General features: G+C 46.9%; 1 long non-coding RNA gene across 3 annotated transcripts in view; it reads left to right on the forward strand.

Annotated features, from left to right (window-relative positions):
- The window catches only part of LOC118174021, a 77,248-nt gene that overhangs the window by 46,347 nt on the left and 8,853 nt on the right, over positions 1-22,048 (forward strand). For 2 of the 3 annotated variants that reach the window (XR_004754495.1, XR_004754497.1), the window contains one exon: positions 13,817-14,400. This is a non-coding gene — a long non-coding RNA (uncharacterized LOC118174021). Of the gene's footprint in view, positions 1-13,816; positions 14,401-22,048 lie in introns of those variants that run through there. The other variant, XR_004754496.1, reaches the window with a different exon arrangement.

The raw sequence follows: 22,048 nt of genomic DNA on the forward strand, positions 1-22,048 counted from the left end.
GGAGCCCCGGGCCCAGATGCTCACATGAATTTCCATGTCCTGGCTGTTCCTAGAGGAGTTCCCCATTTTTATTATCGGTTATGATCACATGGAGCCTGTGAAACGTTTGTATGTTCTGATTTAGGTCTAGGGAAATAATGTTAAAGCTGAGGCAGGGCTGTCTTGTGTAGGGGGAAGTGACCTTAAGCCAGAAACTACAGCAGTATTTGGGGAGAAGGAGGGAAGCCCCAACCAGCCCCAAACCGGTGCCTACCGAGAGTCTGAAGCAGGCAGCAGGAGAAGCCCCGTTCAGCACGCTGCTAAGGACCAGGGCGAATTGCTCTCGATTGCCATGCATAGGCCTGAGAGCAGAATAAAGCCAGATGTAATCTGCTGAAATCAAGCCAGGAAGATTGCAGGATGTTTTCTTTAGAACAAAGCTTTCATCTTTTTTCTTCTTTTTCATTGTGAAGCCCCTTTGATGTTAGGTGGTGAGCCTGAGCCTTGCCAGAGTGGGGGGTCTGGAGCCCCCTCCCCAGCTGGCAGAGAAGCAAAGCCGTTCGTTTCCTTAGTTTGACTTTTTTTTTCCCCCAGAATCTGCATTTTCTATGGCAATAGGCTAAACTCAGCCGAGATAATTGTGTACTTGGCTATTGATTAAGCCCATCCTGCTCCTCAGCAGGTGTTTGTTGTCCGAATGCTCTTTATTTTCTCCTCACTGATTATAATGGTGGAAAGTCAATCCGTGCCCTTACAAGAGAAGAAAGCACGTTTTCTCCTGACGTTGATGTGGGACCCAGCGCCGTGTCCAGCTGTGCCCTTCCTACAGGGGTGCTTTGGGTGCTCAGGACGGGTGCTGTGTGCAGGCGCGCGTCTTCTGGAGCAGCTGAGCAGCACCCGGGGTGCGTTTGGTGCTAATAAGCAGGATTTTGGGTCAAGCTGATTGGAAGGGCTGTTAATACTGAAAGAGGTGCCGTGACGCTGAGCTGTGTGTGCAGGCAGGTTGTGTAGGTGGCTGTGGTGCTGTTCCCAAGTAAAGTTAGTCTGGGGTGAAATTATGAATTAATGCCAAAGGGGGAGGGTATTGAAATATTAAATATCTCATTTATAATATATGTGCCTTTATAATAATGTACATTTCCTTCTGACATTTGCAAACAAAGTGTTTCTGGCTCCAAAGGCGTGGTTTGAGAATGAAGCTACTCAGTACGTAGATTTCTCTAAGTGGGGGACAGACCTAAAACTGTGCCGACTACAAATGGCATCTTTGTTCTCTGATGGAAGAGAAATCACTTGGGCTATCACAGGGATGATAAATAAACATTGTTTTCCTCGGGTATCTTTGGATTTTCATACCTGCAAGGCCGTTTTTGCCCCAGCTCTGCTTGGTTGCTGTTCCCTGAGTGTATGGGAAGGAGCTGCAGGGGCTGGGGCTGGGGAGGGCTCATCCTGCTCGGGATGCAGCAGGGGAGCCCAGAGGTCCCCGGGACTTACCAGGGCCGCTTTAATATTCTGTCAAATTAATTTTCTCCCCGTTGTTAAGATGACAACCTCTGGCGATGGGATTGACTTGAAAGGCAATAAACAAGGAAATTGCATATTCTATTGCCAGCGTATTAATTTGCTAGCTTGAAACATGAACTCATTTTCTGCCGTTGCCCTGGGTGCTGTCTCGGTGCGTGTGCGCAGGTACCTGGCAGCCCTGGCAGACAGGCGCCCCTGACCGTGAGCGGCTCGCAGCGGCGTGATGGGCAGCGAGGATTTTGTCGCGTGCTGCTGGCTGCAAGCATCCGACCCGGAGCAGGAATCGTGCCCGCGTGCAGGGCGCGTGGTGCGGTGCTGCCCTGCTCAGCTACCGCTCGTGAAAGCTTGGAGACGGTTTTCAGGGTGAAATTAAAGTGTCCGAATTAGAATAGGGGCTAAAAGGTAATTCGTGTAATACGTGTTTAGTTTCACCAGACAGCCAATTTCCTTCGAGTTTGGTTAAATCAAGGTCATGAGGACTACGCCGAGCCTGAACTTGTTCACCGTTGGTGCGCCCGCAACCAGCTGCAGGGCTCTTTGTGCAGCTGTGCAGCACGAGCTGAGTGTCCGGGCAGCGTTTCACAGAGGTTAATGAATTTTGTTTCTCAATATAACAACTTTCTGTAAGGCCCCAGAAGATGAGATCTGGGCCGTAGCTGTGCTGCAGACAAGGTGGCTGCATTTTGGTACGGGTCGCTCTGTTGGTAGATCCTGTGATATATATATATTTTTTCCTTTTTCTTTGTCCTTTTCTGGACAGCCTTGTCACTTCTTTCCTTCATGTCTCCAGACCATTTCACCGATGCACAGGCTTCTCTGTGCCGGGGAAGGAACACTGCTTAGTTCCTGATTAAAGATATGGTACGGAAATATTCATAAACTAGGTTCTTTGTAAGAGCATGCGTCTCTGCTGAAGTTCCTGGAGATGAGATGCTGCTGCTTTCACTGAAGAATGAAGAGAGAATGAAGAAATCCCAACTTTTACTGGCAGTTGAATGAGCCCCACCTGTTTAACTGAGAAATGGATTTTTTCTGCTGTTTGGGGAGGTTTTTTGTACTGACTGAACAATTGGGATGTGAGACTGAAGCAGGGTGGAATAAAATGCTTCCCCCTTTGTCATTTGGCTTCTGGAGCAGCAGTTTCACATCCACCACTCCTCCAAGTTGCATTTGGAACTGGTGATTAAGCTTCCTTTAACTTTTTAATCTTGAAGTGATATTGAGAAGTCTTTAAAAAGGTGTTAGAGTAAAACAACGAACTTCCTAATCCATCACAGAAACTATAATATATTGAAAACTTATTATTAATAATGGACTATTATTTTTTATGTATCACATCGTACCATCCAATCTATCTGTATTAGTTACTTTTTAAAGGAATCAGGTGATAAATTACTCCATTAAAGCCGAACGAAGAGACTTGAGTTCTTCAACAGGGAAAACCAGGAGGGTTTTTTTGCAGTGACTCACCGGTAAGGCAGTGCTGCCGTGTGGCCTCGCAGCGCGTGCGTGCTGGCGGCAGCGTGGCAGTCTTATTTAAATAAAGAAAGAAACCCACCACTTGATGATGATGAAATATGTTTTAAAAGTATGTTGTCCTGGGCTCTAATCAGCTTCTGCTGGGTGCTTGTTGTCATCAGCGAGAGTCTGTGCCAAGCCCGAGTTATGGCAGGTTTTGTGCTGGCCCCGTGGAGGAGCTGATGGAAAGGAAAAGCAAGCAGCAGTCTCTTCCTCGGGCTCTTCTGAGACCATGCAGACAATATGCAGGGGAATTTGGGCAAAGGGCTGCCGCAGGACATTTGCATTCCAATTTTTGTTTTGTGTTTTGCCCGTCTCTATCTCATTTTCTATCACTTTAGGGAGAGTTTTTCAGAACTGCCTCAAACAGTCTGCTCGTACGCGGTTCTGTTTCTGTGGGCACCTTTCCCTGACAGGTGGGGATTTATTACACAGCTTCCTTAAAGCTCTTGTTTTCTCCCCTCCAGCGTGCCACGCGAACCTCTTTCCTCACGGCCTCTTGGGTACGTGCCAGGCCTGGGGAGACAGAATGAGAGAGATGAACGCGTCTGTGTGTGCATTTGAACCGGGTGGGGGAAAGGCTGCAAACAGCCCGTTCTTATTTTCCCGCAGAATCATGAAGCGCTGAGTCTGTGGCGCTCGGAGTTTCCCTTTCAGCTTTTTTGATCTTTCTCCTTGTTCTTTGGTCAGATTCAAACCAAAGTGGAAGCCCTGGAGTGGGGGAATGGGATGTGTGGGGCTGCTGGAAGGCGTTAGGCTCCCCAGCTGTGATGGAGCTGTAGTATTGGTAATACCACTTCCAGTTCATTCACCATCGCTGTTGCTACAGCTTATTGCTATTACAGCACCCCAACGGTCGGTGTTGTGCTGCTCAGGGCGCAGTCTGCACTCGGGAGATGCCGCAGAGGGAGAATTTGGAAACTCGGATGAGTAGGGAGAGAGGGGATCAAGGCAGCAGAACGGGATTCATCCGTTTTCATGTTGTAGTTGTGCGGTGCACATGGAAGGGAAAAATCAATTTGCTGAAGTCCTGAATAAATAACTGATGAAAGAAAACATTCGTCCTGAACTGAGAACAAAAATGGAAGCGGTCAATAAATGATTGTCTGGATGGGTGAAAGTGTTAGAAGTAGTAGTAGCAGGGTTGGAGGGCTAAAGGCCCTTCTCATATAAAAGAGGCATGAATTGACGATAAAGGCCTGCTAGGAGGACTTTGTTTTCTGATGCTTTAAACAGCTCATTTTTCCTCCTCGTTTTTTATTTAAAATAACCTGAGCTGGTGGGCAGGGATTTGCTGGGAAGAAGCACAGTGTGCAGCCTAACCTGCCATCCCGTGGACTTGCCAGCATTATCATAAAAATGCTGGGGGTTTTCTTGGGTTGGAACTCATTTTTTGTGAAAGTCTTGACAAATGAGCCCGAGTGCATTAATAATGGAGCCGGAGTGATTTTCATGTGCACAGGGAGACAGGCAGCCTGTCTGGATTTTGCATTTTCATTGTTTTTGACAGTCTTTGTAACGTCCCACTGGTGACAGCAAACCCTTCGGCTGGGGCTTGCTTTGGCAGGGCTGGGCTTCCCCAGCACCCTGCATCAGCCCTGTTTCAAACTCGGCTACTGGAGGCTGGAAACCTTCCCTCTGACTTTTGTGGTGAGCAAATGAGCTAAATGGCAGCGCAGCTGCTACGTGTGTGAGCCTCTTCATGGAGATACCCATGAACTGGTGGTAGGAAATGCGTGTGGCTGGGCTCACCTGCTGTCACCCCTGAGTAATGCGGGGCGATGCCTGTGCTGCGATGCTCCAGCCCCAGCCTGGATGCCCAAGAGGCTGCAGCTGTGGGAGCCCAAGGAGCTCTCAAGGCCTCTGCAGTCACCATGCGGGCATTTATCCAGGCAGGCCTTATTTTAGACGCCACTCATTCATCCTTTCTCTTCTCTTGCATGCCAGGTCCTGACGCTATTAGCCCCCGGCTCCCTTGGTAATTTCCCAGAGCAGTGCTTTGTGCTGGGAGGGTGAGTTCCTGTGCTGTTGCTACCGGCGTTGCTCTTTTAACAGCGCCGGTGCCCGCAGATAGCCCAGGGGGGCAGGGTCTTGCTGTTCTCCTGCATGCCAGTCTGCTGGCTCAGATATAAACTGATACAAGACTAAAACTGATATAAATCAGTTTCCGGTGGCCCCGTTCCTCCTCTGCCCTCGGGGGGCAGACTGGCGGTGTGTGAGGGAGCGGGGAGTGCTGGACTCTGGGTGAATGCTCCTGTAACTTAGCTTCGCCGTTTCCCAGTTGTGCTCCTTTACCCGTTGCCATGGTTAGTCAAGTTTTTGCTCGAATGTGACCTCTTCTTCTAATTCATATGATTTTCAGGAATTTCGATATTTCTTGACTTTGACTGTAAGATCCAGTCCTTTGTTTTGTGTTTTTACCTTTTAAGCCCAATTACGTACTTGCTTATAAAATTGCGACTCTCATTCTCGAGTCACTTACGAGTGCTTGGAAATCTTTTTCCAGAATGCACTTTTGTAACACGTTCAAATTTTTGTAAGGCTTAAAACCCTCCTTTTGCATTACTGATATTGGTGAAAACTTCATGATGCTGCAAGTGGATTTGGAGATGCTTTTCTTAGGCAGATCAAGGAACCTTTTGTTATCTTTTTCCCCCTAAATGCGTTTAAATTCAAGTGTTAGAGCACGTTACCTTCTGGAAACCACTGAATTTGTAGGTTTCTTCAAAAAGCCTCTAGTATTATGGCAGTGTTTGAGTTCTGCTCTTCTTTTTTGTCTGCCAGTTCTTCCCCCCACTCCCTCATCCAACCCATTGAGAAACCAAAGGATGTGCAGGGTGAGCTGACCTCCCCCAGGCAGCACAAAGCCCCATCGAGGTTTCCAGCCTCTGCCTTCATCGCAGGCAATATTTCTGGAAAACAAGAGTCCAAGTGTTTGTACCTCAGGTTCAAAACACACAAAAAAAGGAATCCAAATAGAAATGTTGGCTTTTTTCCCCCTCCGCGTGTCCCTTCCATCACTGCACATCAAAGCTGGCGTTGCCGAAGAAGCTTCTCTCCTCCCGGGTACCAAGAAGGGATGGTGATTCGCACCGGGGTGCTAATTACTGGCAATGTCTTGGTGTCCTTTACCTGAATCTTCAAAGGGTGAAGCTGTTGTTGTAGATACACAGCCCGTGAAATATCACAATTGCGTGTGCAAGGCTGCGGATCAGGAAGATTGTCTGCATTAACTGGGCTCCGGGATGAACGGGAAGGGTAATAACTTCTCTGCAGAGCTGTAGGAGGAGGCAGCGCTTTGATTAGCGGTGATACATCACGGCTAAAGATCTGGGGAAACACAGATCCGGAAAGAAATGACTCTGTGGTGAGGCTGCGCGCCGGGGAAGAGACCGGCAGTGAATGTGGGGAGATGGAGCTGCAAGGAGAGCGCTGCTGGGGCTGGGCCAGCATCGGGGCTGGCAGCACCTGGCACAGGAGGAGCTGGGGAGGGACAAAGGCCCCATCCTCCATGGTCATGTTAAAGCCTCCATGCTGGGGGTGACTTTTAATCATGGCAGTAATAAGCCCTCTGAAAAGGAGTTCCTGGCTTTCCTCTGGCTTACCCAAAGGCAGATCAGCGACTCCACAGAAATCAGCAGAGTTTATTTTGATTTACTGAGTTTAAATGAAAGGATTATGCCAAAGGCCCGGAGTCTTTAAGCTGCTGTACTTTATTGAAATTGATGAGACAACATCATGTTACACCAGCTGAGGACGTGGCCTGATTTGTTTTGTTTCTGGGATGTAAATGTGGAATCTCTCCATGGAAATGGCTATTTTGAGATCCTTCCCCATTTGCTTTCAGTTGTGTCTCTCCCCTAATTACTCAGTTCTAAGTACTCCGGGAAGAAAACTCAGGTGTTGATCGTGAGATATTTTAAAAATATTTTATTAACTTTTAAAAAATTTCTATTCGTGATGTTGTTCTAACAGCTGGGAATCTGGAGATACTGTCTCAGGGATTAATATTTGGTAATCTAATATTTAACGGACTGTTCATTTGTTAATTCACCGCTTCCTCCTTCTGTTCTTCCTTAAATACTGCTTTATCATATTTTAAAATCTAGCTAAATCTCAAGATACTTGGAATTGGATTTTTGTATTTTCTCGGAGTACCGTGCGTGCTCAATTAGAGCTCACTGAAGCCCATGGAAGTGTCTGGGGGATGCTGGACGTCTCTGCACGTTGCTGCTCCCCACCATGTCCGGGGGCTGCCGAGCATTTGAGAGCAGAGCCCGAGTGCAGGTCCCCAGCCGCGAGGCTCCGAGCCCGTAGCACCTACCCGTGCTCCAGAGGGTTTAGAAATGCCAAACTTACATATGGTAATGGACATTTCCAGGCACGTGAACCAGCTCACTGACACAAGATTAGCACTGGAACACAGACAATTTAACTTTCTTTCCTGACCACAGAACTGCCGGGTTCATGTACCCCCCTTGTTCCTTATCTAAAAGGTTGTGGTGTAGAAAATCGCTCTACCATGGCACTTTTATTAAAGCAGCCCTGCAGCTTACACCCAATGTGTGTGTGTTTTTAAATGCACTGTCGGAGCATGCAGAGGATCACCCGGTGTATATACACACCCTGTCACCTCAAGATCTTTATTAAGTGCCTTGGGAGTGGGCTACTGGGGAATAGCCTGGCATAAAAGGACTCGATTTGAAGAGCCACGTGTGTTGTCGGGTGGGTGGCTGTGTGAAGCCTTCCCCAGGAGCAGGGAAAAGCCAAGCGGTGCCAAAGCAGAAGAGTAACTCGCATCGTTGCCTAAAAGGAACGGATGAAGATCAGGTGGAAGCGAGCCGTTCATTCTGAAATACGGCGGTGGTCACTTCCGTGCCGGGGCTCCTTGGAGCGCTGCTGGGTGCTGGCTCTGTGTGCAGCCCCAGGAAATCAGAAATGGCAGTGGTCAGGGTGGGCTTCTTGTTGTTGTTTTTGGTATCGTGATGGAAATTACTCCAGAAGGTGCTGCTTTGCTTTCGCATTTGGGCTCTGTAGCCAGTCTGTGCAATTAAAATGCAGAAGATTAAACAGCTGGCAGCAGTTCCGAGCAGGAGCCTTCTGCAAGGCACTTAGAGCTGGAGAAACTAAAGAAGCCTCTGCTGAGAGTTTAGCTCCCGAAGCGAGGTTTGGGGAGGGTATGCAAGCAGATTCTTTCAGAAGAAATCCACACCCAGCTAAGAGTGTAAGGATTAAATAAGGAAAAAAGAGAGCAAAAAAAAAAAAAGGCCATTGCAGCTGCCACTTCAAGAATTTTAGGCAGACCTAGCAAAATCACAGGCATTATTAAGGGATGGAATACATCTAAAACAACAACCCCTGACCTTCTACCATACAGGAGACTTTGGGATTCAAAAGATTCCTTACAGCAGAGTCCCAAATCTTAGCCTTGCCCTGATTCAGTTCTCACAAAACTCTGAAGTTCAAAGAGGGTTATTTTTCTGAGGTTATAATAACGAGTTTTAGATATTTTAATAATGAGTTTAAACTTATCCAGTTGATAGATAAAACGTGATATATGTAAGCAGCATTACGCTTTGTTCCGCAGTCCCGGACAGCTCTCCCTCGAGGATAAATCAGAGTAACTAGGGAGCATTTTTTGTAACGTAGATCTATGGCCGCGTACACTAAACCACTGCTTCTCGGTTGCAGGCATTTTTGGCATTCTGGTTAATGGTAAAAGTGTCAAAAGAAATGATTGAATTTAAATTACCCTGCAGCAGCTCTGTCACCCCACACCACCGTACTAAAACCACAAGAGCCAAACTAGCAGCGTCCTCCTGCCGTGGCGTTAACTTTCTCCCAGATGCTGAGACGTTTGCGAGCCTCGCTCCGTGGCTGCGATACAGAGAGGAGCACGCCTGCTCTCAGGCGGTGGGTAGCAGGAGAAGCTGTGGGCAGCACATCCAGGGAGCAAGTCGCCGGGTAAAGCAGTGAGATTGAGGAGTTACCTAACGCTGTGTCGTCCCCAAAGCAGGCCCTGTAAGGTGTGAAGCTCAGACCCCCGTCTGCAACACGGTCCTGGGCAAAGAAAAAGGGACCTGGGACGGCTCAGGGTACGTGCATGGAGTTAGCATCTCTGGGTTGAGTTCTGTATGGGGTTACACACCTGCAGTGCCTGATGGCAGCCGAGTGTGTTACGTTTCTGCTGCCCCTGATGGGGAAACTCCTCAAAGCACTTTAGCAGGAGAGGCACAAGGGCTTGACTTGGGGTATGCTTAGTTCCTGTCTGCCCCATGATTTTCCTGGGCTGGCCAGCAGGAGATCTGTCACTGGGACGTGCTCAATGGTACGGGCAGAGCCTGGCGGCTGGAAACCGTCCTTCGGCGTCGGTTTGATGTGGAGGTCTCAGGGCTGAGGAGCGGGGCTGGTGGGTAGCTGGCATTTGTAGCCCTTTGAGGAGAGCAGAAGGGGCACCCTGTAAAATGCAGAGAGAAAAGTGAAGTTATTTGAATTTCAAGTCAGTAACATCATTTTGAGGCCCAAAGTAGTGACTTTTGCCTTTTTTTTCTTAATGAATGTTGGCCATACTGTCCATGTAACTAATGCTGGGCTAAACACAAATCAATCTTTGGGATTAAGATCTCTCCACCCCTAAATCCACAGCTAGAACTGCAGGTACTTGGGCTGGCAAGGAAACTGCGGGAGCAGAAGGGGTGAAGTTCTCCCAGCTTCCTCCCAGTTTGTCCCCACTGATGGGGGAGCGTGGCTTGGCTCCAGCGTCACACTGGCCCCGCAGTGGTCAGCGCCCTGTGGCAGGGGCATCCTCTTGACATTTTAAACTTGACACAGGAGGAAAACGCTTTGGTCCCGGGTTTCAATTACATGTGTGGAATGTAGAAGTTGATGATATTCTATGAAAATTCAATAAACCTTGAGAACAGCATCAGAGCTGGTATCTGTAATTTAAAATAATGGATATCAAGAAATTGTTTCTCATTTATCTTTACTGCCGAGTTTCAGAGGCACCAAAGAGACTTCATTAGTTTTTTTTTTTTTTAAATAGCTTCATCTATCTCAATCAATGATGGGTTCTGGAGGTGGCTGACTATTATGTTTAATAATACACAGGGTAGGAAAACGTCCCCCATCCTTTCACAGTTCTTGACATCTGTGGAAAGGATGTATGAAATCACTTCTCTGTGGGAGATGGAAATAGATTTTGTTTGTTTGTTTGTTTAAAAAAACCCACAACTTCATTATGCAAGATAGATGCATTTTTATTGCGAAATACGTTCTGTAGGCAGAATATTTAAATCTTTGTTTTACACAGATTGGAGTTTCATTAGAAGAAATTGCTTCGGAAATTCGAGTTTAAGCAAACATTGCTTCCAAAACACAGCTGGAAGTGGCCCTGTGAGCGCTGCCCTTGAGAAGCCTCTCCAGGAGACCTGGCCTAGCCTGGACGTTTTAAGCCAAGTTTTGTCACTTATGGGACACGGACGACTGGAATTAGCTATCACTAACCTCTCCCAAGTTAGAAGAGGTCTTGCAGCTTCCATCTTCCTGCTCTCTCAGGTAACTTGCTTACCAGTTTGGCACACCCAAGGAATTCAGATTTGCTCTTCAAAGTCCTTCAGCTCTGCAAAAATAAGTGATTTTCCTAGGTTACTGGAGGCAAGTTCCTTGTGCGTGAGCAAAGGAGCATTGCGTTCGGGAACATGCAAACAGAAGGCTCATCTAATGAGAAACACTAAAGAATAATGATGTCCAGGAAGTGAGGAAACCTAATTGTTGTTGTGGGCTCACAGCCAGTGCTCCACTTTGGAGTGCTGCTCCCTGAATTCAAAGGAATTAAAGGAGATGACATTTTAAGGGGGAAAAAAATGTGGATTCTGAAGCAAAAGTACTAAAACCTGCTGCCAAACACAGGTGGCGAGCTGGAGGCTTGCACCTGCGACATCATACGGCGATGCAACGTGGGCAGAGCCTCTGACCGAGGTCCTTTTCCCCTCTGAACAAAATGCAAGTCTGAAAACTGAAAGTTTTTGGTTTAAAAGGGATGCGCCTTCTTGGTTGTTACAGAGGCAGCTTTGCCTGGCAGATTTGAATACTGTAACCTGCCAAAGGAGAAGTGTTCCCATGTTCTGGAGTATGAGGAATGTAGGAAGCTCCATTTGTGCTCTGAGCTCATTTTGTGAGGAGTTGGCGAGGAAGAAAGGCCTGTTTTGGATACGTGGCCCCTGGGGAATAACCCCCAAACCACTAATAACTCAGGTGGCATGACAGTGGCATGTAACTGGTTCTATACATAAGCAACAGATGCCAATGTCTTTGTCTTTTTTATGTCTTTAACTTTGATAAACTGGAAATGAAGCACAGAGGAGCTGCGTAATTGCTGAGAGAGGGAAAAAAAGAATTTATGACGAGAACAGGCTTCGTGTGGTGTCAGGCACAACTTCAGCTTTGCCAGTGAATGTTGTGGAACAGCCTAAGGTAAATATCTGGGTTCAATTTTTTTTTTTTTTTTAATATTCTCATGGTTTGTTAAAAACATGAGCCTGATCTTCAGTGAGGTGCTTTAAGGAACTCTTGAACTACCAGAAAGTGAAGGTCAGGCTCTGTTTCCAGAGGGTAAAGCTGCCATTGGGTCACTGAGAGGGCTGGGGCAGCAGAGTGCCTCATTAAGAGGCAATGCTTTTTATATACTCTTTAAAAAAGAACTCTACATTCATGCTGGATTTCTCCAGCTTGTAATTCTCCGAGATCCTATTCATTCACGTTGAGTGCTATTGAGAAATAGAGCTTCCAAAGGTTACAGCCCCTCCTGGGATCGATAATTCTGGCATGGTTGCATATGAGGAATAAGTGAATCTTGGCATTCGGACACTTGGGAGCATTGGGTTGTGTGCTCAAGCAGGATGTGATGGATCTCCAGATCTGCAAGAGAAAGAGGTGTGCTCGTACCCAAGGTCACTCAAGTTACTGCCATGCATGCCCATGTAATTCTGAGCTCCCATCAATGAGAGGGGAGGATCATTTCATTGCTCCTTGGAAATTAGGGCTCCCAGCTATGTGTGGTGGGCGCTTCAGCCCTTAGATTTCAGTGCTGTGGGCTGTTTGTCAGCTGGGCTTCCTTTGTGCCAGTGTAGGAAGTTTTGAAGGCAAAAGGATGGAAGTGCCCTGGTAGAGCAGCGCTTCCCATGGGTTCCTGGAGGATGCTCCAGGCTGTAGGGGCACACTGCAAGTGGGGGTTCTTGAGCAAAAACGGGACACCCAACAACCTGCGGTTAGATTTCCTTGTGTTTGCTGAGGAATTGCAATGTTTTGAGTCAATGTGTGAGCTGGAGACACTGCATTAACTGCTGTCGCATCTAATAAACTGATCATTAATCAGCAGTCATCAGCCACGTTCAGAATGTGTTGGCTGTGTACTTGTACATATTGCTCAGGTAATAGTTCCTGGTACAGGTAAGTCAGAGATCTAAGCGTGTCACTTGAATTCAATAAAAAGCACTTTAAAGTTCATCTTTTATGCTAGTGTTTTCAAGTACTAGTCTGGAATTTGCTGTGAAAGTACTGAGCAAAACATATATATATATATATTTAAACAAAACATACTGAACTGAATCAACAGCCTGGGAGGGTACCAGACCTTGCCAGGATCCTGCCTGGATGCTGACTTTCAAATGAAATTTACCTTGAGCTCAGCAAATTAAGAGGAAGTAACTCACCTATATTAGAAAATATTTCTTCTATGTGAATAAACTTCAGCGTTAAGACTGCGACCATTCACACTGATTGTAGATCCCGGGGAAGCTTAAGAGAAACAAAGCCCCATTTTCTGGATAAACATCCCATGTTACTCCACGTAACACCTGCAGGGTGCTGGGAAGTAACTAAGGGCTGATCTTGCTCATGGCGAGAAAGATCTATACACGAAGCAGTGTCGCTTTGTCTCTGCAACAACAACAAGTCTGGCAAATAAATTGCTTTTTGTTGTTGATTTTTCTCTATCTTGCTTGTTTTGGGGCACTTCCTACTGGTGCTATAAAAATGATATAATGTTTTATCCCGAATGTGTGGTATCTACAGGTGCTGGTGGGTATTTAAGGGCTTTAAGAGTGGTCCTGAGTGCTTTGTTGTGTTTGAAAGGGGCACTTAGGAGCGTGATTTATTTAGGCACCTCCAAGAAGTTTGGTTTTCCGGTAGTTCAGATATGCCACGGGTTATCAAATCCAAGTTATGTTCCAGGAAATGTCCCTGTGATCCTGTTTTATAGGGTTCGTGGTCCAGAGTTGGGTAGAGTGAGATTCATCGAGCTCTTCTAGAACTGAAAGAAAAGGACAAGAAAAGAGGGAAAAAGTAGTACTGATGTCTAAAAACGTTAACTTTACCAGTATAGGCATTCTTAAGTATTGCTCCTCTGTGCGATGGGACAAAAAATATAAAAAGCCAAAAGAGATTGCAGGCTTATTACTGCTTTTTGCAGTCTGGTGGGACCACTCCCTGTCCTCCATTTGAATTGCTCCCAGTGTTCAAGCTTTACTTGGCCATCTCTAATTGTTCTATCTTCCTATTTCACCTCAGGCTTCCTAGAAAACCTTGGTTCTCTGTCCCCTAAAGGTCACAAACAGCTGATTTTGTTACACGGACTCCTGCTCCATTAACACGGTCCATAGGTTGTTTCTAATCCCCAGAATTGATTTATTTAATCCTTGTAGGTGCCATTTGTTACACATTATTCTGGGCGTTTATTCACAGCACAAACAGATGGTCAACGAAACCAATTAACCTTTCCCGAACTCCCTTCCAGGCTTTCCACGTTTTCCGAGCCCATGGACAAATGAACAAACCCCACCAGGAGACGGGCTGCCAGCGCGTGATGAATAGGACGGCCGACGGGCGCACGTGAGGAGCTCAAACAAACCTCAGCCCCCGGGGCTTCGTGCCGCAGGACAACTACTGCTGACAAAACAGGTAGGAGAAAAGAGCTGCCAAGAAGTGGAGTGACCGGAGTCTGTCCGTTTGCTTATTTAATGCTGTGAAGGGTGGAAGAGATGGTAGTTTAACCTCACTCTTTGTTTAGGATTTAGGAGGGCTGTATTTTGTGGTTAAAGGGCAGGTTTTGTTATTAAAACCTTCTTTCAATCACCAAGACCTTCACTATTTGCCATGCGAAATTAAATATCTTTTATTAGCAATAAATGTAATATATGCATAGTTATAAATTGCGTCCCTACCCTTTGCTAATCAACAGGAAGACAGGCTGTGTCAATTTAGAACAGTCTATTCATTGCGAACTCTGCAGACAAAGCTATAAATAAGTATGGAGGTGGATCCTATCTTAGTCTAGTTATTTATGTAATAAAAACACGAGTGGTTGTGGTGCACAAAACATCCTCTGGTGGTTTCACAGCTCATTAGTTGTTACCAGAGCATGTGGCCTGTTGGATGGACAAGTTTGTCGTATTGCTAAATCCTGAACAAAACAAAGTGGAGGGACCTGTCTGAGTGCAGCAGGGTTGTGTCAGGGTTTGCAATGGATGCTGAAGATCATCCCCAGATTTTCAGGGGATCATCCCCATAAGCTGGGAGGAGCCCTAGCAGCTCCTGCAGGTGGCAAGAGATGAGTCTGCCAGGAAGAATGCAACAGGCAGGGAGACTTCTGAACTTTTAACCCAGGTTGATCGTCTGAACAGATTTACAGAGGCTGTTAGTTTGGCCATTCCTGAGCTAATCTAGCAGTGTTGTTTCAGGAACGTTGCCTTTAAAAACGGATTTAGTGCAGGTGAATGTCATGAAAAGGAAGCCTGTATGCCAGATGGGAAGTCACATTTATTAATTCTACAAATTCTTTTCCCTTTGTTTCCTCCCGCCGTTAGAAGAGCTGGCTGTGCGCGGGGATAGTTGCTACAGACGTTCCTTTCCCCTCCAGCCCCACACTTTGATGTCTGGATGTGCATCGGAGCTCGGTGGCTTGGGCTCCGCCAGCACCAGGGCTGAGCCAGGAGGCTGAATCCCTCTCTGCTGAAGTGCGAGGCATAATAATTCAAACAAAATCTCTACATCTTGGGTCCCTCTCTAGTTATGACATGAAAGAAGCAAAGATTAAAGTAGAAGCGAATGTATTCTGCAAATCCGAGTCTGATCTCTGCTGTTTTACAGATTCTGCTCTTCAAAAAAAAAAATATATTTTTTGCTAGATTTTCAAGTGGAAGCAAGATGCTCTTATGTCAGGCTGGATCTTAGCAACAATGTGTGGAAAGGATCAGTGTATCTGGAGGGAACATTTGAGGACTTCCATGCCTTGCAGTTTTGAGTGCCTCAAGGCTGGGTGGGTGGGCAGCCCCTCGGAGCGGGGCTCAGTTCAGCTGGGATTTGGGGCTGCAGCCCCCCAGCTCCTGGGGGGTCCTTCCCTTTCCTGGGGGTCCGTTATCCGGTGTACTGAGAACAGATGAAGAAAGCCTAACCTCAGACAGAACAGGCAGTGGCACTTATAAAACAAGCAATAAATCCATGTAGCCCTCGTGACCAGCGGGAGCAGTGCTGGGTTCTGAGTCTCCATCCTCAGCCTCACAGCAGAGCATGGGAGTGGTGTGTGGGTGCCTCGGGAGTGTGCTGGTCTCATCACCTGAGTGCTCTTTGCATGGCCAAGCCCCTGCTCTTGGTTTGTGTGGTTTTGCCTGGCAAATTTGGCCGCCGGCAGGTTTTAGAGCAGTTCGAAGCCATCCTCTGCAGGCCAGGTTTTGCTCTGCCTTCACTGTCTCCAAACAGTTGTGTCATTGGATGCTCTTGTGCGTTTCTGGTGCTTTTTTGCCATGAGCAACTACTTCATAGGGTGCCAGCTGAGCCCAGGCAATGACTGGCACCCAGAAACTCGTAAATCAGCCAGAAACTTCACTGTCATCGACCGACTGTATCACGATAGAGCCCTGTGTGCAAATGACTCCTGAAGTCTTTGAATTTCCTCTGCCCATACAGAAAGCTTTCAGAGAGCTGCTGCTCTGACAGTCTCTGTAAGGCTTTTTTTTTTAAAAAAAATTACTTTTCTTTAAATGTAATGCCTGCTAGTCAGCTTCTGTTTCAGAGAAAGCTGCAAGGCCGTGACGTTTATTTGCCACCCGTCTGCTGATTCCTGCCCCTGCTTTCCTTGCTGTTTGCATGGTAAATGCCAGCACGGGCAGCTGCAGAGCAGCCCTGGGAGCGTCCATCAAGGGGGTTCTTAAAACTCCCTTAACAAAACCAACTGGCTGTGCTGAGTATTTATTTTTCAGCTCCCAGCTGAGTCGTATGTCAGAGCACAATGGAAGCTGCTGAGGATGCTATCTGATGGGGAAGAACTTGTTGTTGTGATTTATGTACCTGATTTGTTGGGGTGGTCAGTTTTCTGAAAGAGAAAGGCTGGACCGGGCCTCCTACTTGGGTTTGGGAGGCTTTGAATTTGATGTAGAATGAAGATTGGAGTCCATGCACAGGTGAAGAGATGATTTTTATCACATAGGTTAGCCAGCTTGGTGTTTCATCCCTGCGGATTGGAAGCAACTCCTAATTCTCCAGCAAAGAGCTGCCAGGTCTCTAGTATGTGATATAAACACAAGCTGTGTCCGTGTTTGGTGGGGAAGATGCTGACCTACCAAGGCAGAAAACCCACTGCCGCATCCAGAAAAGCCAAAATCTGTCTCTTCATGAGCAGCTTCATTACAGAGTTAAATCTGTCCTTTTCCTTAATAGAGGATTATTGCAGAATATGGTTGGTAAAAGTTATTAAAAGTTCCGGAGCATGAAGACAAGCTGACTTAGGGATGTTTTGAACCCATCTTTCTTGTGTGTTTAAAAAAATAATAATCATGAAATGTCCGTCCTTCTGTCCCGTGCATCCTGTTGAGGTACAGTTATCGTACAGTTCTCCCCCTCCTCAGTGGAAAGGTAACCTGAGGAATGCCTGCAGAGCTAGAAAATAGCTTGCTGGCGCTAGAGCAGTTCTATAAGTAGAAGAAATCTGTAAGTAAACCCAAATTTAGCTTCAGACAGTAAATTTCTCAATTCCCTTCATGAACAGTTTCTTGCAGGAGTTAATTACATTTTAAAGTGATGATTGATTATCCTGATGTGGTTGAAACCACTGCAATTAAATGTGAGAGCAGTCAGAACAGTAAGAGCAGTATTAATATGCAAAATGTTCAAATATCTTTTTTTTCCAGCTCCCTCTTGAAGTGTTTCCACACCTACGTGTATTTAGCTCCTTTTTTATAGCAGGTAATTACCAAGCCGGTTAACTTGACAAACACAGGGGCGATTTTATATGATGATAGTTGAGATATTTCAGTATTGATACATTTTTGCTTGCGTTGAATATTTTTTGCATTAAATCTAAGCTGCACAACTCAAGTATTTTAGTGGCTTTAAAACAAACTACGTCTTCCTCTATAGTTTTACCCGTTTGGATTTGTGGATTTGTAGCTATTGATTTCCTGGGAAAATAAATATTTCAGGAAGTAGCTCCTTAAATCGAGAGTTAGATCTCTTGGTTCTCCGTGGTTTAAATCAGGCTTTGATGGCTATGTGGAAAATTCTTCAGCTCACTCTTGCTGATTTACAGCTGGAGGAGAAGTAAAATCATTTAAAAATTTGAAGAGTTCATCTTCTAGCACAAGGGATCTTTTCATAAACAAATTCTCTTTAACATTAAAGAATGAATTGTCCCAGTTCCGCTGAGCTGTATGAGTCTGTTCCAGCAGGGAATGCAGCTGACATGTTCAGCTAAATCCGACATGAGACGCAATTAATGCACGGGAGTGTTTGTGAGGTAGCTTGTGTCCACAAGCTACATAAAGTCTCCCCCCCCCCCCCCCCATTGAAAGATTTGCTAATTGTTCTGCCTGATGGGGCCTTGTAGAATCTGGAGAAGTAGTCTAATTTCCTGCTTCATGTGATTTTTTGTTTCATTTTTATTTTTTTTTCCTAGCTGTCAAAAGCTCCCCAAACATGCATTAGTTTCATTTGCTACACAGACAATGAATTAATTTCCTATTTTTTCCTGTCATTGTGCTCGCTGCAGATTTACTTTTCAATAAATAATCTCGGTGTTCTCGCTGCCTGTTACTTCTGCAGTTTTTGTTCATGTTCTCACAAACGACCCGACCTCTAAATCCTTTACTGGGTCCCAAAATGAGCTCCAGAAGCGACGGCCTTGCAGTCTGCTTGTCTGCCTCGTGGGGAGAGGCACGGGGATGCTGCAGGTGGATCCGCAGTGGCTGCACCCACCAACCTGGCAGCCCGAAGGGCGGCGGTGCCAGGCGCGCGCATCTGTTAGTTAACAGCTACTGCCATCAGCAGCACCTCACAAGAAAACTGTATAACTGCCAGGGTGATTTATGGGTTTCTATCGCTAAGCTCCCAGTCAGATAATTTTTCAGTGTCCACTTTTCTGCAGTGCTGCTTCAAATGGAATTAAAATTGAGATTTCAGGTCCTTTGCCTTGGGAAATGACTTGTTTTGGGAAGAGGGGCAGCGGGGGCACGCGGGGAAGGCAGCCCCACTAGCAGGTGCTCCTGTTGGATCTAGGTGGGTGTTGGATCTGCTGGGCTTTCGGGTGCTTGCACTTAGGAAGGGTTTTATGGGAAGGTGCTACAATAATCTGGGCAGGCAGGATTATTGTCCAGCTGCGGTCTGGCACAGGATTTAGGCAGAAAGGTGGGGAAACAGGGATTGGAAAGACGCACACCTTTAAAATGTGAACACTTCATAGGAACTTGGGTCGTCCTGCCCATCGCCTGCTAAATGGGATCTTGTGATTTCTCCACCCTTATGTCCTGATTTTCTTAAGCTTCAGGAATGACAAGACAAGTGGCTTGGGTCTATTTATTGAACACCCAGCTGCTAATACAAGAGCAAACGTCAGAAGTCCTCATGGCACAGCTCGGTTCCTACGGGCTGAGGCAGCAGGGCCTCTCCTGAGGACCCTCGGTGCCCTGAGGCCTACGAGTGTTTGTGGCTGCTTCTCCCCCTCTCAGCTCCTACAAGGTGGGGTTAACCGTGTTTGCAGAACCAAAAGCAGCATCTGCTACATCTTTAAGCAGCTCTTCTGCAGCGGCTGATTGCAACAGGGGACTGGTGCTGTGTTGTGCACTGCTAGAAGTATCACCCACATCCCCTGCGAGATTTTGGAGCTCCTGCTGCGGGTAGGTAAGGGAGCGAGGGCAGGGCGCCTCTTGCTAGGGAGAGGGAAATGTTCACTGCCGTGGTACCTGATCTGTGATGAAGGCGTAGAGCACCCTGCAGCTGCGCGCAGTGGGCTGATGGCTGAAGTGAAGCTCTGAGGTTTTCCTGGTGGGAACGCTGTCACCATGTCGTGCGGTGGAAGTCTGTCTGACGGGGTTTTGCTCGCTCTCGGATTTCGGAGCTCTTATTATTGTAGAGCACTGACTCTTCGGAATATTTGATTGATGAAAATTGGCCTTTTGCATGGGTTCGCGGTGCAATATTTTATAGTTTGTATTAGGCGCCGTAGCGAACCCAGCAATTTTGCAGAGATGGGGGAGATTATGCAGCATGATGATAAAGTATGAAAGGTGATGGGAAGTTCACGAGAGAGGAAGGAAAAAAAGAAACCACAGGCCAGCGTCTCTGAGTCTTACAGCTTCCTAACACAGCAGCTGCTCTGAGATAAATTTGCCCTTAGGATAAGCCTAGCGTTTATTTACCTTTGTGTAAGTATTTGGTGATCTACAGATAAAATCCACGGGAGGGTTGCTTGGTGGTAACGCAGGGGGCAAGCAGAAAGTTCCTGAAGCAGGCAGCGGTGGCCGGGATGGATGGGTATCCTTTCGCTATCCTTCTCCCTCCTTAGAAAGCAGAAAATGCCTGGCTTAGAAAAAATATGTGTATAAATCACTGCAAACGTGTGCAATATTTATGGCGCTAATTTGTTAGGCTGAATTTATCTCCTGCCCTGAGAGCAAAAAAAGTTTGTTCTGATGCCCTCGATGGCTGCTGCTTCCCAATTGGTAGCACTGCTTGCCATTTTTTGTACCGTTTGAAAGGCTGTGTGTGAAAGTGGAGTTTGTACCAATGTGTTATGGTGCAGTTCCAAATAACTTGGGTGGGTGTGCAGGTGTCCTCCTGCTTGCTGGAGGAGCAGAGGGCTTCCTCTTGGAGCGCTGGTTAAGTGGCCTCTGGAGGACTAAGTTCATCTCAACATTTAAAATGAGTGCTGTGAAGGACTCAGCAAGGCTGATGGATTAAAATGTAACTCTGAATTTCTAAGCTGTAAACTGCCCCAGGTTTCTAACCTGTTCTTGGAAAGAGCTTAATAAGAGAAGTAACGTGCTACGAAACGTGTTCTCCTCTGAGATCTGGAGAACTGTGATCAAAGCTCCCTGTATCTGTTTTTACCCTTGGTGCAAGCCTGTGGTCCAGGCTTTCTCTTTTCTCTCTGGAGTGGAAGAGCAATTTTCTGGAAAAGCTGTGGTCATGCAGGTCGGTAGAGGGGGGCCCGAAGTCGAGTGATGTGGGCGAGGGGAGGGTGAGGTGGAAGCTGCAGGCTCTCTGCCACTGGTTTTTCTTCATGTGCTTGTGTATTTGAGTAGCGCTTTGCAAAAATGCCTTAGCTCTGTGCTGAGGACAGGGTCACAGAAAGCGTAATGCTGAAAAGTTGTGCTAGTGCAACTGGTGATGGGCATGGGGCAAGGTTGAAGGAAGGCCGTCCCCCTACAGTGCTTGCGCTGCAGTTTTTAGACAACTGTGAGCGAGCTTTGATTTTAAACACCCCTGGACAAATTAATACCTAGAGCTGGGTTATGATCAGACCTTGTTCTCTGAGATAATATTCCTGAGGCCAGCAAGGTAGCACGACTACTAAGATATTATCAGGTTAAACCATTTTACCTTGAACCCCAGGTATGAATTATTCAGAGCGCTTCATTAGTATTCATCCGTATAACCTCGCCTGTCACTCATCAGAGGTTACACTTTCCATCTCTGCCCAATTGTTCTTGTCCCTGTTGAGCCCTCCCAAGCCCTGGTATTTTTAATAAGCGCTAAATTACAGGGGCAATGCTGCTGGTGCCTCTCCTGTCAAACTTCTGCCAGTGCCGAGCTCCTGATTTTTTTGTTCAGGCCTCATAAAGACCAAGCCAGCAGCAACACGAGCTTTTGTAGCTGAGCAAGCCCGTGAAGAACATGGAGGAGATGTTTGCTAGCAAGTGCTGGTTTTCTCCAAGGTTATGCTTGCAGGAGACCCGTTAGCAAATGGGGCAGGCCGGAATGTTTTGGTCACATCGGGCCTGGAGAGAGAAAGAAGCTGGAGAAAGCAGGAAGGGACAGGTTGGTGGCGAGCAGTCAAAGCAGGAGGTGGGCTGTGGAGGCAGGGACAGATAGAGCGTGCAGGTGTTGGGTTGCTGAGGGCTTGGCAGGGAGCTGGGGAGACTTGAGACTGGTTGACTAAGAAGCTGCAGATATTTAGATGTGGTGGATTCTCGTGGTGCGGTTTTGTGGTGGTTTGTCTTTTGTTGCTGGCTGGAAGCTGTTTGTCAGTGCCTCAGATGTTCTGGATGCTTGAGGCCCCCTCCTTGAAAGCCACCAGGTGACCCCCGCAGCTCCCTCTTGTATTTGGCTGCTGTCAGCTGCGATGGATGGCGTCCATCTGGTTTCTTTGTGAGGTCTGTGGGTCACGTGCCTTACAAAGAGATCTGGGCGCGGGAGCAGGTTATGCATGGGAACAGTCCCTGGATAGCTGAAATGGGGCTTTCAGCCCCTGGGGTTCCTCATGGTCCTTGGTGGGCCCACAGAAAGCCCTGGGCCAGGAGACCTGAGAGAAGCATTCTCCTTCCTCTCTGCCTCCTTGTCCCCAGCAACTTTGGTACCTGCTCCAAGTGCCGCTGGCAGGGAACGACAAGGTCAGAAATTCCTAGGAAGACTTGTCAGAAGAAACCTCTGCCTGGAAGGAGGAGACATAATGGACGCCAGAAAATCCATGCAGGAAGGTGCCACGGGAAATTAAAATAAGCTTTTGGTTTTCCTGGGAAGCGTTTCCTTTGTTGGGACC

This window comes from Oxyura jamaicensis, chromosome 13 (assembly GCF_011077185.1).
Source record: "Oxyura jamaicensis isolate SHBP4307 breed ruddy duck chromosome 13, BPBGC_Ojam_1.0, whole genome shotgun sequence".
Taxonomy (NCBI): Eukaryota; Metazoa; Chordata; class Aves; order Anseriformes; family Anatidae; genus Oxyura; species Oxyura jamaicensis.